Below are 18212 nucleotides of genomic sequence, written 5' to 3'. Positions count from 1 at the left end.
TCTTGTATAGCTTGATTCAGGGGAAAGCTGGGATCTTAAATATTTCAGAGAGTGATGGAAGCATTAGTATAGCCACTGAATTGACCCTTGGAGCAAAAAAGAAAAAAAAAGTTTGGTTTCAGAATTATAAGAATTACTTCTTTTTTTTTTTTTTCTAATGTTTCCCTCCCTCAGACAACTGCCCCTCCCTCTGCCTGCATCTCACCAGCACCTGCCCTGGGCTCAGCAGGGTGGCGGGGGGCTCCCACCTTTTCCATTCAGAAGGGAGGGTCTTAATTAAGAATTGTAAGAATTTTTTTCATTGTACCATGTACCAACCAGCTGAGCGGCACATCAGCTGGGCGGTTCACAGCTGTGAACAACACAGACGGATTTGCTGCCGAAGAGGAAGGAGCTGGAAGACAAGAAGTGTTATAGGCAGGAACAGAAAGAGCTGGCAGGCAAAAGTGACAAACCATTGACCTGAAATGCACTGAGAATCTTTGTATCTGAGAAGCAAACAGCAGGGTCGAAGATGGCCTAGGAGAGGACTTGTCTTCCTTTTGACCATGGACTGGAGCAAAGCTATTCTTTTCCTGCTCCATGAGTAGTTAAGGGGAAAAAGAACAACCACTGGCCTGGCTACTGACAAGCCAATGAAATATGCTGGGTTTAACCCATGTTCTTTCTTAGCAAGGCAGTTAGTGGGTGCCTGCTGGTTCTCTTAACTTCTCAGAGCCTCTAAGCACTAGATAGCACAGTCCTTCCAGCCCTTGAAGATGATCTCAAGTTTCAATGCTTTAGAGAAGGTAGCATGGTGTAAAGCAGGGCTTCTCAAATCTTACTTAGCCTGCATCACAGTTGTCTGGGGGGCTTCCTAAACAGAGATTGTTGGGCCCCACAGCACAGTTTCAGATTCCGTGGGTCTGGGGTATGGCTCCAGAACTTACATTTCTGCAGATTCTCAGCTGATACTGATGCACTGGTCCGGGGACCATGCTTTAAGAATGGTTGGTCTAGAGAAAAAACAGGGACTTGTAGGCAGACAGGGATTCTGGTCCCAGTTCTGCCACTTTCTGTGTGCCTTTGAGTAGACACTTCTTTAGGCTTTGTTTCTTTTCATCTAGTAGGGCAAATAATGGAGGATAATGCTAGTGTGGTTAGATATATGGACTGTGTTCAACTCTGGACCTGCCACTGACCACTGGTGTGACCTTAGACAGACTGCTTCACCTTTGAATCCCTCAGTTTGTTCACCCTGAAAGTGAGGGTCATAGCTGTTGACCACCTAGAATTGCTGTGAGCTTTGTGAAAATAAGTCAAAAGAGTCACAGCGGTGACTAGCACATGGTAAATGTGATAAAAATATGCACTCTTGTCACTTTTTGTAGTTGTGTGACTTACAGGAGATGCAGAATATGAGGTGCCAAATGTCATGTCAGGCATATAGGAAATGCACAGTAAATGTCAATCGATTTCCTCTCCTCACACCGAAACAGGGAAGTCAGAGCTAGAAGCGCTGACTGAAAGAATGTCCTCTAAGTGGAGATCTCAGTAGGAGGCGTGGCCAAAAAAAAAGACACCAGCATGAGGATTTTAGCTGTTAGCGAAGCAGAATGTGCCAGATGCCTCCTCATTTCAAGGTGTCTATGCCGTTAGAGCCTTCCTTTGAGCAAAGATCAGCAGCTTGGGAGATGGAGCCAGTTGATGTCTGGCACTCATAAGTGTGGGCAAGCCTCGAGGAACTCCCAGCAAGGTGGTGGATGGCTAGCATTCCATTTCCCTCTGAGGGCTGGAACCACCTAAGTGTGGCTCAGAACACAGAGACTTCAGGCTGGTGGTACTCAGCCTGATCCATTTACTTCTTTGTCTTCATTATACAGCTCAAGGCAACGCTGCAATCATTCTGGAGCGAACTGCCGAGCTCTAAGACGGTTGTAGCCTTTTATTTTACTTCCTGTCCATATTGTCTTGTAGTGGTCTGTGGATAAAGGGCAGGGTGAAAGGTTAGATAAAATTGTCCACCATCCCTATTGTATCCAGTGAGAATTTAGTGAGCTGCTTTAGGATAAAACATTCAAATATGTTTTGGCTGCACATTAATAACTCCCTTTTGGATGTTTTTGATTCCAAATAGTATACTAAAGGCCTTGAGAAGTCCTGCAGTAAAAAAATAATGAGTTTCATTCTTAGCAGTTCTCAAATTGTTTGTCCATGGGAACGTTTTTCTTTTAAACAAGTAATATTTCTTAACATCTCTTAAAATGTGGAATAAATTAAATTATAAATAAATTATAAAATATACATTATTAATTAATTAATTAATTAATTAAATTGTGGAATAGGGAGAAATTTAAGTGTCTAGATGTGAAACTATTTAAACATTGAGGGCTACTGATCCCTTGGGAAAATAGGTTAAAGGCCATATGTTAGACTTCTACCCTTTTAGTTTATTGCTAGACCCATACTAAGCCCTTGTCAAGTGCTGGCTCTCCAAATATCACCGACACAATCTGTTGACGTGACAAAGCTGTGTTTATTGTTTATTGTGGTAAGGCAGATGGCCACCTAGACAGAGTCTGGGCAATGTCTCCCAGGGGAAAGGGCAAAGTTAGATGTTATTGCAAATTGGATTTTTGGTTTAAAGTCATCTTCTAATGAGGGACCTTGATTGGGTAAGGATAATGGTACAATAGTTTAGGATTAGAAACAGCAAGACAAAGATTTTTGAGTTGAGGGATTTGAAGATCTTTAGGGTGTTAACTGTCTGTTGATGCTTCTTATTGAAGAAGTGAAGGGTCTTTTGGGGAAGTTCCTATAATGAACAAGCAAGTTATTTGCCTGGACAAAATCACCTGGATTAGAAAAGATATCATAATGAAGACAATGGAGTAGTAAAATCCTGTTAATGTATTGTAGAAAGTGTGTGTTTATGTGTGTGGTGTATTTGGGGGAGGAGGAGGGTTAGATAGTTCCAGTCCTCAGTCCTCAGTTTCTAAGCTGTGTACATGAGATAGATGGTTTCCACTCTCACTCTTCATTCCTGAACTTATTACATTGATCTTGAATACTTACCTATTTTATTTTATATATTTCCTCCAGGCCAGACTGCAACAGGATATAAACCTGGGGATATTATTTGTGTGGGATTCTATAAGTTCATCATTGTTGAGTTGCTATTGTGTGCCAAGATTCCCACCTTCTGCCTCCTCCCTCCCCAACACACTTTTGAATGTGTATTGTGTCAATGCACAGAGATGAACCTTAGATCACTCAGAGCTGAGAAACTTCTTTTCAGGATGGTCACATCTGGAGACATATTTGACAGGAATGGCATCCATTCCTTTGTTGGATTTTAGCATATTTTAGAGCAAGGATAGAGGACAACTTTGAAATGATGAGGTAGGCCTTTGTTAGTTTTCTGAGGATGGAACCTCCTAGAAGTGGTGAATTCTTGATAATGACCATGATGGAGGATGCATTGACATGGACTGCTTTCCATTTACTTAGGAAATTCACATGTCTTTAAGACATCTCTTATTTTACAAATAGAAAATAAGAGGTGTTATGATCTCTCAAGGTTTATATTACATTTTAAGAAAAAATGATGAATTTGCTCTCCACAGGGTCAGAGGGCAGACTAAGCATAGATTGAACTGATATCTTTAATAACAATGAAGTTATATTCTATGAATTAAATATGAGTTAAAAAAATTCAACCTCCAATTCAACCCCAAATCTCAATTTAATTTACAACTCAGGCAATATTTTGTAGGACATTATTTTACCTTTTCCATTGGTAAGCTGTTTTTATTTCCTGGTATTTGACATTATTTTGAAAAAAGGAATATTTGGGGCTAATGGCACAGTGGCTTTGAAAGCACAGGAATGTTGCTGCCTTACATGCTACTTAATCTCCTCTGTTAAAAGTTGATATAATTTGGGGCTTTTGGCTGGCTCAGTTGGTAGAGCATGTGACTCTTAATCTCGGGGTCTTGAGTTCAAGCCCCATATTGGGCCTGGAGCCTAGTTAAAATAAATAAAATAATAAAAAATTATTTTTAAAAAGTTGATATAATTCTACTGCATAAACAAAAAAGACATGTCTAAGGTCTTGGAAAGTAAAAATTTAGTATTAACTTTAATAGGCAAATACTAGTTGAATAAATGTAGGCCTAGTTTAGATGGCAAGAACTACCTGAATTCATGAAAAACCTGAAATACAGATCATCTTATTTTTTTTTAAAGGACATATAGTAAATGAAGATAGTTCAGTCCAATAATATATACTTATTAAAGTCCATACCAATTACAGCATTATGCTAGATCCTGGGAATCCAGTAACCCAGGGGCAGTATCAGTCCCTGGCCTTGAGGTCATTGTCTAGAAGGGAAAGCTGAGGTAAAAACATGTGAGTCAGAATATAGCAGGTGCTATGGTAGAGAAGACACAAAATGCTGGGAGTCAGTGAAAGGTTTCTACAGGAGATAATGTATTAGTTACGTATTGCTGTATAACAATTACGCCAAATGTAATACCTTTAAACAATAAAATTTTACATCTCATATAGTTTCTGATAGTCGAGAAACCTGGAGAGGCTTAGCTCATGGTTCTGGCTCAGTGTCTCTTGTAAAGTTGTCATCATGATGTTGGGCAGAGCTGCTGTCATCTGAAGGCTTGACTGGGGAGAATCCATTTTCAAAATGGCTATTGGCAGGAGGCTTTAGTTCTCTGCCACAGGGGTGTCTTCACAGGGCTACTCATGACATTGTCTCTAACCTATCCCAGAGTGAGGGATCTAAGTGAGTGAAAGCCAAAAGCTACAATGTCTTTTATAACCTAGCCTCAGGAGTGACATTCTTCACTTCCTCCTTATTCTGTTGACCATACAGATCAACTCTGATATAATATGGGAGAAGACTATGCAAGGGTGTAAGGCAGGGACCATTGGGAGCCATCTTGGACACTGGCTACCATAGATATTACCTAACCCTAGTAGAAGTTCCCAAGAAATATACTTTAATAAACAGTGATTTTAAATAGATTTTAGTTAACTGATAGCCTTAACTGGTATTATTTAGCTGAAATATAAATGTCTGTACATAAAAGGAGAATAATAATAGTAGCCAATATTTATTGAACTCTTTCTATGTGGCAAGCACTGTCAAAGTACTTTCCATGTATCATGAAAGAGAGTACAGCTTAGTGTTTAAACATCTGGATTCTAGAGCTACATAGGATTTTTTTTTAAAAACATTGATTTGTTGTGGCAGATTACTTAACCCTTTTGTGCCTTGGTTTTCTTATTTATAAGTAAAAGGAATAGTATGTCCCTCATAGGATTGTCTTGAGGATAAAGTAAGCCAAGCCATCAGGGTCTCTCCTAATTGCTGCCACACTTATGTTCAGAAACAGATTTTTAAATTATTTATTTTTTTATTTTTTACCCATGGGAGATGCAAGGGATAGGCATCACATTGGACTGACGCAGTGGGAAGCAAGGAAATCTGAGTTCAGAGTTGGATGTCCTCCACAAAACAGGCTGGTCAACTCCCATGATGCCAGTCAGCTAGGCTGGGTTTCAAGTTGTTAGTGCACTGATATGTTCACTCCTTCTGGAAAAATGAAAAAAACAATGTGGGTCACTCTATGGACTACTGGGCAAGTATTTGCTCCCTAGGGGAGGCAGATCTGCTTACTGGCTTGGAATAACCCATGCTTTTTCTGTGGAACACCAAACGCTGGCCAACAGGCCACCCCATGGTGTCCCTTTGACCTCATGCCCTATGACTGAGGACATTCTTTCTTCTTCGCCCTGGCACCCTTTGAAGTCCCACCTGCTATTCTCATCTGGTTTAATCTGGTTTAATCTGGCTCTTGTCATTTTTATCTCCTTAACATTGCTCAAAATGTCCCTGCAGGACCCTCCCTCCTCAACTATTTCTATCTTTAGAAAATAGAAACTTGGATACAAGAGCTGGCTTTTCCTCAGCTAGGTCATCTGCCTAAAACCTTCCCAGGTTATTGTGGGCATACCATTGTATTCATATATCATTGCTCTGGATTGTGAAAACAGCTTTTCACCAACTAAATCACCAAAAGCCCCAGACAAGTTTATCTGAATTTGTAAAGGTCTCTGGGAGTGTTTTATTTCCTTTTCTCGTATACAGTTACTTAGAAATAAATGGTAGGGACTTACAATGGCTATGTGATAAAAACTATGTTCAGAATGGTGCCACCCCCTCCTTTGGGAATAATACTGGTAAGGCCTTTTAAAATGTACAAGAGAAACACCAACTACTCACCAGGGCTTACTCTTTAAATAAGAACAGAGTGAGAACTTCGTTAGTTAAAGCAAACCCTCATTAGCTGAGAACCGTCTATTAGGTTCCTGTATTTACCTTTCCACGATGAAAGGCAAGACTTGCCATCACCAAGATAAAGGACTTGCCAGAAGTTTGAGCAGTCTCCACCTTTTCCTGGACAGTTGTCACCTTGGCCTCAGTTCTTGCCTGGCTGGTGACACAGCATCTGTAGTCCTACTGTCCACAGCTGGGATAGGTGGGGATGGGGGTCCAGGAGGCACAAGCAACTCCTGTTCCACATCTGCTCAGCCCTCTCCTGTCCTTGTTGAGAACTTTTTTCAAACTCGGTGTCCTTAGAGAAATCTGTTTAAAATCAATCTCTGGCCAACCCCTTTCTGTGTCCTCACAGTCAACCATCCATCCAGTCTAGCCACTGCCTCTGGATATGTTTTTTCATAAACAAATGCAAACATGCATCTCTGCAAAGAGAATATAAAAGACACGAGAGTGTAAGTCCATCTTATTGCCTTAGGAACCAAAGAAATTAAAGGAATGACCCCATTCCGAGACTTTACACTGTTGCAAGTTATGGGCATGCTCAGGATAGTAGCTTTGAAGTAGAGCAAATCAGTTCCAGATCTGCCCCTTAGTAGAAGTGCTATTCAGCTGCCTCGAGCCTTATTTTCTTTACAGCTAACATGCAAATAATGATAAGCAACTTAGAATTGTCGTGAAGATTTGGAGACCATATAAAGCATCTAGGAAGTGCCTGGCACATGTAAGCACTCAATATTCCACCTATTATCATAATTATTTTAAAAAATCCCTCTACACTCAAGGCTTCTGGAAAGGTTGGACTGCTGATACTTCACTGTATCTTCATTGCCATAGCTAGTAATACAGCCCCATTTTATACATGATTATTATTAACTCACATTTTAGATGTGAAAACCGAGCCTAAAGAGTTCAAGTGATTCAACCAAAGTTGTGTTTTGTCAGAGTGGGCCTCAAATGGATTTCCTCAAATTCTGACAGCACAAATCTCAGGGTTCAACATTAAATGATAGTTATCTTTAGCAAGGCGGATGGGTGGGTAAAAACAACAACAATGAAACTATCACCAAATGTACTGAGCACTATAAAGATATGTACAAATTGCTCTAATAAATCAGATCAAAGAACAGTTAATTCCAGGGTAAGGGATGGGTGGAAGTGAGGATGGGGTGAAGTTAGGGAGGCTCTGAAGAGTAATTGTTAACCCTTATCTGGTGGACTTCTGAAACAAGTGGTCATAAACTGGGCTGCTTGCAGATACATTTTATTTGTCCATTATTATTATTATTATTATTCTTTGAGAGAGAGGGCAAGAGTGAGAGTGAGCAGGGGAGGGGCAAAGGAAGAGGGAGAGAATCTTAGGCAGGCTCCATGCTCAGTGCAGAGCCAGATGCAGGGTTCAATCTCATTAATCGTGAGATCATGACCCAAGTAGAAATCAAGAATAGGAGGCTTAACTGACTGAGCTACCCAGGTGCTCCTTATTTGTCCTTTAAAGTGCCTAAAATTATTTTGAATTGGTTGCAAACATTTAAAAACAGGACATTTCATGTAAAAATAGAAATTTTTGGCTTCTCTTAGAAAATCAGGTTTTAACATGATTGTTCATCATTCTACTCGGTGTCAGTTGGCTGTCCACTTCAGCCTGGGCTGACCTCCAACATTGTCCATACTGGGCTTCTTCTTGACCTTTGTCAAGGGTCAAGAAATGGAAAAGATAAGATTTTTCAGCAACCAAGCTTGAAAATTTGAAGTGCTAGTGGGGTAAGGAAAATCTTTCTTTGCTTAAGTAGAATAAAATATTCAGGAAATCTACTATTTATTTATTTATGTTTTAAATCTTTAAAAAAATTAAAAAAAATTTTTAAATGTTTATTTCTGACACAGAGAGAGACAGAGCATCAGCGGGGAAGGGGCAGAGAGAGAGGGAGGCCCAGAATCCAAAGCAGGCTCCAGGCTCTGAGGTGTCAGCACAGAGCCCGATGCGGGGCTCGAACCCACAGACCGTGAGATCATGACCTGAGCCGAAGTCGGTTGCTCAGCTGACTGAGTCACCCAGGCGCCCCTAAAAAATTTTTTTAAGTGTATTTATTTATTTCAAGTGGGGAGAGGGGAGGGAGAGAGAGACTCCCAAGTAGGCTCTTTGAGAGAGAGGGAGAGAGAGAGAATCCCAAGCAGGCTCTGAGCTGTCATCATGGAGCCTGATGCAGAGGGCTTGATCTCACCAACCGTGAGATCATGACCTGAACTGCTATCAAGAGTCCAACCCTCAACCTACTGAGCCACCCAGGTGCCCTGAGAAATTTACTATTTATTGACTAAACATATCCTTTACTACTTAGATTTCAAGTATATGTCTAAACGTAATTATCACAAAGGGACTAGAGAGTTGGAAATCCTGTGGAGACTGTGAAGGTGTTGAAGTGAATTCAGAAAGAAATATGCTTCAGAAAAGGGAAGTAGTAAAGTAGGAACTCTAAGGGCTTGCATGCCACCATGTTTTGCTGATTTTGCTGATTACTATTAGATATATATTAATAAAAATTAATTTATAATTTATACTGTTTTTTCAAATTCCCATATCTGGACATATGATTTAATGCAGAGGCTTTCAAACAATTTTGCCCAAGACCCACAGTATGGAATACTTTTTCATCACACATACACACATGTACATTAATCTGTGGGTGGACACTTGGGTTGCTTCTACCTTTTGGCTATTGTGAAAAATGCCACTATGGATGTGGATGTACAAATATCTGTCCAAGTCTCTGCTTTCAGTTGTTTGGGTATATACCCAGAAGTGGAATTGCTAGATTACATGGTAAATCTATTTTTAATATTTTGAGGAAGACGATGATATTTATAAGGATGATTTTCAGATTACAGCTACTGTGAAATAATGGACTGCATTAGAATGTTCATCTGCCTCTCCATTACTCTCCAGTATGCTGCCATTCTGCAACAAATTCTCAAAGAAATTTTGTTATTGTGGTTCTGAGGAGCATAGGACTTTGTAGGGGCAGTGTCAGAGTAGCACCAACCTCTGGGGACAACCTGCCACTGAATGATGAATGAATAATACCCAATAAGAAAACTTCATATGGAGATCAAGAAATTGCCTCTGCTTTCTGTGTTAAAATATATGCTTATTAATCTAGTCTGTTTTGTGTCATGACTATACAACCTTAAAAACTTATGCTCTTCTCCATGGGCTCTAAGCAGCCTCAAGTGAGATGGCAAAGAATGAAGAAAAGTCCTAAATTCCAGTCAAAGCCATCAATATTTACAAGAAACAAAATAGAAACCCCAAATAAAACCAAGAACCCTAACTTCTATTTGTAAGAGGTACGTATCAATGTAGGTTCATTGTAGGATAATAAAAAAATAGACATAAAAATATAGAAATGGAAACCATCTGTTCCCATCCACTTTTTGTTAAATTCTTCCTGATTATTTTTCTGGACATAAATATATTTTGTGCACATTTTAATTTATCAAACAAGTCATGCTATAATTTATTATTTTGTGACTTTCCCCCCCAATTTGTATGTTATATACACATTTATATACCATATCTTTTCTCATGAAATAATATTTATGATAGAAAAACATCAGTTTTTGTAGAAAAAAACATTTGACAAAATACAGCATCCTTTCTTAATAAAAACCCTCAAGAAAGTAAGGATAGAAGGAACATACCTCAAGATCATAAAGGACATATATGAAAAATCATCCTCAATGAAAGAAAACAGAACTTTCCTCCTAAGGTTAGGAATACATCATGGATGTCCACTCTCACCACTGTTATTCAACATAGTGTTGGAAGCCTTAGACTCAGCAATCAAACAACAAAAAGAAATAAAAGGCATCCAAATTGGCAAGGAGGAAGTCAAACTTTCATTCTTCACAGATGACATGATACTCTATGTAGAAAACCCAAAAAGCTCCACCCAAAAATTGCTAGAACTGATACATGAATTCAGCAAAGTCTCAGGTCATAAAATAAGTGTACAGAAATTGGTTGTGTTTCTATACATCAATAATGAAGCAGCAGAAAAAGAAATCAAGGATTCAATCCCATTTGCAAATGCATCAAAAATTGTAAAATACCTAGGAATAAACCTAACCAAAGAGGTGAAAAATCTATATACTGAAAAGTATAGAAAGCTCATTATGAAAGAAATTGAAGAACACAAAAAAAATGGAAAAATATTCCATGTTCATGGATTGGAAGAATAAATATTGTTAAAATGTCAACACTACCCAAAGCAATTTACATGTTCAGTGCAATCCATATCAAAATATCACCAGCATTCTTCACAGAGCTAGAAAAAACAATTCTAAAATTTGTATGGAACCACAAAAGACCCCAAATAGCCAAAGTAATGTTGAAAAAGAAAACCAAAGCTGGAGGCATCACAACTCCAGACTTCAAGCTGTATTACAAAGCTGTAATCATCAAGACAGTATGGTATTGGCACAAAAACAGACACATAGATCAATGGAACAGAATAGAGAACCCAGAAATGGACCCACAAACATATGGCCAACTAATCTTTGACAAAGCAGGAAAGACTATCCAATGGAAAAAAGACAGTCTCTTCAGCAAATGGTATTGGGAAAGATGGACAGCGACATGCAGAAGAACAAACCTGGACCACTTTTTTACACCACACACAAAAATAAACTCAAAATGGATGAAAAACCTAACATAAGGCAGGAAGCCATCAAAATCCTAGAGGAGAGAACAGGCAACAACCTTTTTGACCTTGGCTGCAGCAACTTCTTACTTGACATGTCTCCAGAGGTAAGGGAAACAAAAGCGAAAACTAACTATTGGGACTTGATCAAGATAAAAAGCTTCTGCACAGAAAGGAAACAATCAACAAAAATAAAAGTCAGCCTATGGAATGGGAGAAGATATTTGCAAATGACATATCTGATAAAGGGTTAGTATCCAAAATCTAGAACTTTTCAAACTCAACACCCGAAAAACAAAAGAGATGGGCAGAAGACATGAATAAACATTTTTCCAGAGAAGACATCCAAATGTCCAAAGGACACATGAAAAGATGCTCAACATCACTCATCATCAAGGAAATACAAATCAAAATCAAAATGAGATACTGCCTCACACCTGTCAGAATGGCTAACATTAACAACTCAGGCAACAACAGATGTTTGCGAGGATGAGGAGAAAGAGGAACCCTTTTGCACTGCTGGTGGGAATGCAAACTGGTGCAACCACTCTGGAAAATAGTATGGAGGTTCCTCAAATAATTAAAAATAGAACTACCCTGTGACCCAGAAATTGCACTACTAGGAATCTATCCAAAGGATACAGGAGTGCTGATCTGAGGGACACGTGAACCCCAATGTTTATAGCAGCACTATCAACAATAGCCAAAGTATGGAAAGAGCCCAAATGTCCTTCGACTGATGAACGGATAAAGAAGATGTGGTATATATATATACAATGGAATATTCTGTGGTGATCAAAAAGAGTGAAATCTTGCCATTTGCAACAACATGGATGGAACTAGAGTGTATATGCTATGCAAAATAGGTCAGTCAGAAAAAGACATATCATATGATTTCACTCATATGTGGAATTTAAGGAACAAAACAGAGGTACATAGGGAAAGGGAAACAAAAATAAGGTAAAAACAGAGAGGGAGACAAACCATAAGAGACTCTTAAATATAGAGAACAAACTGAGGGTTGCTGGTGGGTGTTGGGTGGGGCGATGGACATTAAGGAGGGCCCTTGTTGGGATGAGCACTAGGTGTTATATGTAAGTGATGAATTACTAAATTCTATTCCTGAAATCATTATTATACTATATGCTAACTAATTTGGATTTAAATTTTAAAAATTGTTAAAAAAATTTAAAAAGTAAAATATCAGTTTTATGGGTACCACTTTATTTGTTTAATGTTGTATTATGGGACTTTGTCTTCGCAATTTTATTTTGCGAATACAACAATGAATATTTTTTCATAGGTTAATTTTTAAGTTCATCTTGATTTTTTAGGATGAATCTTAAAAATAATATGGCTTTTGCAAATGTATGCATCAATTCTTATTTTTCATATTTGCATATTTTAAAATATATTTGCATATTTTCGATATTTTTAAAAATGTTTTTATTATTTTTATTTTTGAGAGAGAGAGAGCAGAAACTGGGGAGGGGCAGAGAGAGAGGGAGACACAGAATCTGAAGCAGACTCCAGGCTTTGAGCAGTCAGCATAGAGCCTGACATGGGTCTCAAACACATGAACTGCAAGATCATGACCTGAGCTGAAGTCTGATGCATAACCGACTGAGTCACCCAGGCACCCCTGCATATTTTCAATATTAAAAGTAATATAAATTTATTATTATTACAGGCTTGAATAGTACAAAATAGAATAGCAAGAAGAGTTAAAATTTCTCTTTTTCCTCAAGGTAATTGTGTTAACAATTTAGTGAACATTCTTTTAGACTTTCAGTGCATGTATGCAAACATACATATTTATATAAATGAGATCCGATGCTACATTTGAGTTTGGTAACCCAAACTTTTTAACTTAGAAAATAGTGGATTTTTTCCATGTCATTAAATATTCTTTTACAGTATTTTTTGATGGTTTCAAACTATTGCATTGTGGTGGCAAAACTTTTCCTCTACTGTCTTTGGTTCAGGGTTTGGTGTCTATGAATTAAAATGACAAGAGACAGATTAATAAGAGGAAAAAACAGATTTTTTTATTTATCTATGTGCATGGGAATTCACAGAAAAATGTGAATCAAGGAAGTGGTTAGAATTTGGGGCTTATATACCATCATCATAGGGTCAGAAGAGGGGGAAAAGGGCATGTAGGGGAAAATAAAAGACTTTTAGGGAAGATAAATGGGCCCTTAGAAGAATAGATAGATGTAACAGCTTAGCAACAATGTCTATTTAGGTGATTTCTTATCCTGGTGCTGATCTCTGGTGATAGAAGGGCACTTAGGACAGCTTAATTCTTTGGGTGAGGCTCTGCTTTTAGGCAGATGGGGGAAGTTCAGAAAAGAAAACTCTTCACAGTGGTATTTTCTGAATCCTTTCACCATATTTGTATTACCCAGGTCAATCCAAGTTTCTGCAGCCTCTGTGGAGGGGAACATGCCGGCTGACAGCCTCTACTAACAGGTTGGGGCTCCCTCCTGCTGCTCCTGCCCTCCCAGCCACCAGCTCATTGGAGCAAGACCAGGTACTGACCATGGGCAATTACTCTGTTTTGAGGGGGCATGGTGCAAAATCTTTGCTCATGCAGAGAAGCTGGATCAATCATGATCTCATTATTGGATTTGAGTTGAGGTATAAGTAGAACGTTCAACTGTTCACAGTGAATTCACGGCTTAAAGATGCATGAAGGAGAGCTATGAGGGAGAGTAATTGCCTTGAAAAGTCAAAAATAGGTCAGTTAACATTATTGGGAAGCAGGATGTGTAAGAAAGGCTCTCAGGTTGATATAAATACGTAGAATAAAGAGTTATGTTTTAGGGTAAAGACCGGAGATGAAAATTTGAATCTTGATACCCCACTTTATGGTATGTGACTTGCATCAATTAACCTTCTGAGCCATAGTTTCCTTATCAGTAACATGAGGATAATAATATGTCTGTTATTGAGTTGTAGGAAGAATTTACTGAGATAATATAGGTAAAACATTAAATAAATGTAGTCATTATTATAGCTATATCTTCCCATATTTACCTTATATTTGATATTCTTCCTGTGCTATATTTTTGCCTGTACTGTATTTTTGAATCTCTGGCATTTAATATATTAATTTATGAATATGTAATTAATGATTGCTATGTTATGTTCCAGGAAGTTTTCATAATGAAGTCTGGATTTTTTATTGACCAAAGTTCTAAAATAACCAAATAAATGTTTTATTCTACAACTTTCACTTTGAAGGGTAAAAGGAATATTCTACCAAGACTGATCATTTGATTTTGGGCTTATAAAACTTGAATTCATTTAATTAAAAAGAATATCAGCAGTGAAATACCAGTTGACAACTGGGTAGACTACATGCATCCTCATAGGATTTGAATTTCTTACCTTATTATTTTTTTTTTTCCTTAGAAAGGAAGTACCTAGAATTTTCTCTCGTGTGGGAATAGTATATAGAGGGGGTGGGTAGATTCAATTTTTAGAATATGTCAACTTTCTGCCTCTTCCCATCCCCACCCTACTAGATAATTAAGGACTACGTGGCATGTATAAATAGCCTCGGCTGAGAACATCCTCATATCTTTGCCCCTCTCATCACTGAGCAGGGCCCATAACTGATGTTGCAATTAGAGAGCTGATTTAGCTCTGAGAGACACATTGCAAATGATCCACTGAGGAGGATGGTATTTATATCACTACTGACTGATGAGGACTTTGTCAACTGTGCCTTTGGCAGATCATTCAATGGCACGCCCCTGGGTTAATCTACTTCTCATTATAACCGATGATCCATGGTGATATATTTTCAGAACCACTCATCTTACACAGGGTGCCATGATGTGGAACAGACCTACATAAATACAGATAATTAGGGAAATACTCAATCCAAAGTATAGAGATCAACAGAAGAGCTGTAGAGGTCAAGATATTTAGTGACTTACTGGGGCACATTTGGTATCATTTGTGCCAACAGGAATTTACACTTCTGGTTTTAGGGTTTAATTGTTTGTTTTGACATAAGAGAAAGGAAATCAAAGTAGATTGACTACTTACATTTGCCATAGAAAAGTCAGGCAATTTGAAGTTGTCTTTTTTAATTTCTTAGATGCTATGAGTGCTTCAGAATCATAACATATTCTCAGGTCAAATATTTAATACAGAGTCAGAAATCCTAGGATTATATGATTAAGAGTTGAAAGCCTGTAGTTCCCTATCTATTATCTATCTACCTACCTACCTACCTATCATCTGTCTATCTTTCCTTTGTGTAAAATGAATAGTAGAAACACAAATATGGAGTTGGGCTCATACTCTTCCTAACTCTTCCTTAATGGCTAGAAGGTGGGATGTTGCAGTGTGTTAGAAGAAAGCTTAACTTTTGCTCTCTTCTTTAATGTGGAGAATTTATATCTACTATGCTTTGTGAAGAACTTTGAAAACATAGCTTCATGTTCCAGCAATCCTCCTATAATCCTGCAATACTCCTGCTCCATGCTGATCCTCCAGCAATCCCAAAGAGATTACCATCTCTAAACCTTTCCTACATAAAAACCTTTCTATCAAATGTACACTGGGAGTCCAAATGATATTGCAATATGGAAAGCCATTGCTCAGTACACACTGAGTCTCCCTAATGGGCATCAAGGAACTCTTCTCCTTTTTCCATGCTCTCCTTCTCTCAGGACCAACCTCTTTCTCCTTTCTGATTTCTGGCTCAGGTGCTCAGCCAGTCAGATGGGTCCTATTGGAGCTGGAGAGAAGGGAAGTAGGGTGGGGGTGTCCTTACTCTAAAGAGTAAGGGCAAAATGAAAATGGTACCTCCTGATTCAATCTTAAAGTGAAATAGCTACCAAGTTAACTCTTCCCTTACTGGCTTTGGCCCACTTTTAGAAAATGTTTGTGTTATTTTGTGTCTTTCTTCCCTCTTACCAAAGACCCTCGGTATTGTTCTAACTTGTATGGAACAGAATGAACAGAGTGAAAATCTCTGGGTTACTATACAATCAAGCCTTCCCTGTCTTCTTCTATAAACATCTGCCTCCCCTGTGACTAGTGGCTATGGGCTAAGGACCATCTCAATTAGCATCTCAAAAATATCAGATGTAGCCCCTTGAGAGGATAAAAAACTAAGCAGGAAGTCCATATGTGACTTAGGCCTTGTATCTAGAATACATAAAGAACTCCCAAAGCTCAAAAATAAGGAAAAAAAACCCCAGAATTTAAAAAATGGACAAATGACTTGAAAAAAAACTTTAAAAATCTACAAATGCCCAATAAGCACATGAAAAGATGCTCAGCGTCATTGGAGAAATGCAAATTAAAACCATAGTGAGATGCTATCCACATAAAAGAGTGGCTGAAAATAAAAATAAAAATAAAATAAAATAAAATAAAGTAAAATAAAATATAACAATTGTCATATGCTGATGAAGGTACAGAGCAATTGGAACTCTCATCCATTGTTGGTGGGAATGCAAAATGTATAGCCACTTTAGAAAACAGTTTCACAGTTAATATACACTTATTGTATGACCCAGTAATCCTACTTTTAGGTACTTACCTAAGTGTATTGAAAACATATTCATTCAAAAACCTACATGCAAATGTTTATAGCAACTTTATTCTTAAGCACCAAAAACTGTAAATAACCCTGATGTCCTTCATCTGGTTAATGGATAAACAAACTATAGTTCATCCAAACAATGAAACCACTGAGCAATAAAAAGGAACTAACTTCTGATACATGCAACAATATGGATGAATCTCCAATTGTTATTCTGAGTAAAAGAAATGAGATTCAAAAAGCTCAAAATCATACCATCTGATGCCATTTATATGACTTTCTGGAAAAGGCAGAAAACAGAAAATGGAGACAACAAAGGGACATAAGGGGACGTTTTGAGATCATTGCAATGCTGTATATCTTCATGGTGGTGGTTACACGATTGTACATATTTCCTAAAACTCATAGGACTGCACTGAGAAGGGCAAAGTTTACCATATGTAAATTACACTTCAGTAATTTAAAAAAAGAAATAGCCATCGAGAAGATAGAAGACAAAGATAAAAGTGATCAATCATGGCAACTTACTTCTTTAAGAAAACTAACAAAATTAGACAAACCCCTGGTGATATTACTCAGGGTTGCCAAAAGGACCAGGGAGAGAAGGCAGGACATGTGGAATAACAGGTCCATCCAAGGCAGCCTCTTTTGTCCCTTGAGGTTCAGGACTGTGGAGGAAAGGGACAATGAGTGAAGGCTGGGAAGATAACATCTATGAGGAAAAGTTGATAGTTTCCCTAGCAACAGGGGCTGTAAGGGTAACTTGAGAGCCATGAGTTTCCAAGCCTCCTTGACAGTTTCATTACAGTTGGATTCTGCTATTTAGAAGTGAATAGCTGTAATGATCTTTAGCATATTATAATGGAATTTTGTCTACAACATTATTTAAAAACTAACAATTTATTGTGCTTATGATATGCTAGACACTATTCTATGTTCTTCATATTTATTAACCCATTTAAACATCTCATCAATCCTATGAAGGGAGGGATTATTATTGTCTCCATTTTACAGATATAGACATAGAGGAGCAAGAGAGGGAGTTGCATTTGCATCTCCTTGTTGAAACAAAATGATGTTTTTTTGCAGATTTCTCTTTCCAGTGTGTCCTTTTTCTTTTAATAGCATTCTTTCATTTATATTGTCTTTTATACTTGACAGAGTACTTTCAAAAGCCATATTTTATTTGCAACCAGAGGAATTTTGGTGTGAAGTAGTAGTTATTTGTATGTGTGGTTGAAGTGTAATGATGATAGTTTCTAGAAAGTTCTAGGAAGAGTTAAATGCTGCTCTTCTGAATTCCTTATCTTAGTTTTTATTTTCTATGCCCTTATAAAATTTCCCCTTTTCTTTTTTGATTCCTACTGATCCTTCAAGGCCCAGGTAAAGGCCCCACCTCCCCATTCAGTGATGTTTATGAAGTGCCTGCTATATGCTGGACATCAGCTTTTCTTCCCTGACCCCTGAGGGAGTATGCCACCACCTTTCTTCACAATGAGAGTACAAAAATGAATGAACCCTGCCTTTGGGAAGGTCACTGTCTAGTTGGATAGTGGATGGATGCATGGTCCACTCTATGTCACATATCACTGCAAAATG

The 18212-nt window shown here is 38.1% G+C and overlaps 1 protein-coding gene across 2 annotated transcripts in view; it reads left to right on the top strand.

The window, feature by feature from the left end:
* The window catches only part of EEA1 (early endosome antigen 1), a 492836-nt gene that overhangs the window by 118618 nt on the left and 356006 nt on the right, over positions 1–18212 (top strand). For both annotated transcript variants that reach the window (XM_053226593.1, XM_053226594.1), the window contains one exon: positions 13453–13577. The gene's annotated coding sequence lies outside the window, so the exon portion shown is untranslated. The remainder of the gene's footprint in view (positions 1–13452; positions 13578–18212) is intronic.

Source organism: Acinonyx jubatus, chromosome B4 (genome assembly GCF_027475565.1).
Source record: "Acinonyx jubatus isolate Ajub_Pintada_27869175 chromosome B4, VMU_Ajub_asm_v1.0, whole genome shotgun sequence".
NCBI classification, from domain to species: Eukaryota; Metazoa; Chordata; class Mammalia; order Carnivora; family Felidae; genus Acinonyx; species Acinonyx jubatus.
The sequence above is the reverse complement of the archived record's forward strand: the minus strand, read 5'-3'. Positions and strand labels throughout refer to the sequence as shown.